This window comes from Bison bison, unplaced genomic scaffold (assembly GCF_000754665.1).
Source record: "Bison bison bison isolate TAMUID 2011002044 unplaced genomic scaffold, Bison_UMD1.0 scf7180017864336, whole genome shotgun sequence".
In the NCBI taxonomy this organism is placed as follows: Eukaryota; Metazoa; Chordata; class Mammalia; order Artiodactyla; family Bovidae; genus Bison; species Bison bison.
The window spans coordinates 451,377-453,122 of record NW_011494908.1 but is presented as its reverse complement, the minus strand read 5'-3'; the positions used below and the strand labels follow the sequence as shown (position 1 = coordinate 453,122).

Genomic DNA, 1,746 nt, shown 5'->3' with positions numbered 1-1,746 from the left:
CGCCCTGCAAATAGGTTCATCAGTACCATTTTTCTTGATGGATGCATTTTGGACAGATTATTTTAGTGACAGGGTAGATATGCTGGAGCAAAGCTGGGGTAAAAAAATCATTGGAAATACCAATAGGTATACAGTAGGCAATGGAAGAGAATCTCATGAAATAGAGAAGAAATCTTCACAAGAAGAGGAAGTGAACAGAGAGAGCTTGGTATCCAGGAAGCCAAGGAAATGGTTTGTTTCCAAAAGGGGTGAAAAACAATATCAGGTGTCACACAATTGTAGCCATTGGATTCCGCAGTGAGGAGCTCATTGGTGATTTGAATGATGGTAGAGGTGGAAGCCAGATTTCAGGCATTTGATGAGCCAGTGAGAGGTGAGGAAGTAAATATGACTACTGAAGATCACTCTTTTGAAGAGAGGCTTGGGTGCAAAAGATAGAGGGATAACTAGTGAGAGGACAAGGCACTCAGGAGCTTTTTCTATGAGATACATGCAATGATTACAGGTCAATGGTAAGATACAAGAGGCAGAGAATAAATGATGAAACCAGATTGGAAGGAAACTGGAGTAGGCCTGGAATCGGAGGGGAGATTGAAGAGACCTCCCTAAGATAGTGTGTCGGTGTAGGGATGTGGAAGTTTGTAGATAGAAGGGCTAGAAAATTGACCAGTCCTCCATTCTGAAGGCCTCACTGTTCTAGAGAAGTGAATCTCTTCTGCTAAAAATGACAAAGTACAATCAGACCTGGAGGTATGTAGGAATGGTTTGGACACCCCACCTAGTAAAGTCAGCTTTCTGGGTAAGATCAGCTTTCTGCCACACATGACCAAATTCCTGCCTCAGCTTCAAGGCATTTCCTGTGAGAACTTTCCTCCCACATCCTTGTCCTAGAATCAGAGGCATCTTGAAAAAAAAAAGTTTGACAAAGCCTTAAAATTCAGGTAAAATATTTGTTCTTTATTGCTCAGTGATCCTGTGTTGTTTCCACTTCTGGGTATTTCTTTCCTAAACTGTTATTGTTCCCTCAGTTTGCGGTAGCTACACCTGATGACTTAGTACCTATGATGCAACCAGAAGGAGAGTTTAACTTTTATTGATGTTTATTTATGTTTTGGCTCCGATGGGTCTTAGCTGTGGCATGCTAGGTCTTCACTGTGGCATGTGGGGTCTAGTTCCCTGACCAGAGATCTAACCCAGGGCCCCTGAATTGGGAGCACAGAGTTTTCACCACTGCATCACCAGGGAAGTCCCAGAGCTTAATTGATTATTTGCACAGTGGGTCTAATGCATCTGCTTATGAATGGTCAAAAGATTTAGAGCTTATATTACATCAGCAGCTGGAACTTGAGAACCTTTCTGGCTTTTCTATCACAATCCTAAAATCATAACCTGTTGGTAGAGAAGTCAGACAAAAGGAAGGCACTTATATCTAGCCTTGGCTAGTTGGTCCGGGACACATCCATGATTAATACAGGGAACTTGTATTAAGTTCATTCAAGTTTTATAAAGCTACAAGAACATTATTAAATGACTTATCTTCTGCATTTATTTTCATTTTCATGTATAACATTCTAGCAAACAGATAATACTTTAGAGGACAAATACCATGAGAGACAAGTTCCCAGGTTCTGGAGTCAAATCACTGCACACAGATCCCAGATCCACCACTCGTTAAATGTGTGGTCTTGGGTAAGTCACCAGACTTCCCTGAGCTTCAACTTCCTCATCTATGAAGTTAGAATAGGA

At 41.4% G+C, this 1,746-nt stretch overlaps 1 protein-coding gene across 1 annotated transcript in view; it reads left to right on the top strand.

Annotated features, from left to right (window-relative positions):
* TENM1 (teneurin transmembrane protein 1) overlaps positions 1-1,746 on the top strand; it is a 285,933-nt gene that overhangs the window by 180,641 nt on the left and 103,546 nt on the right. The window lies entirely within an intron of this gene.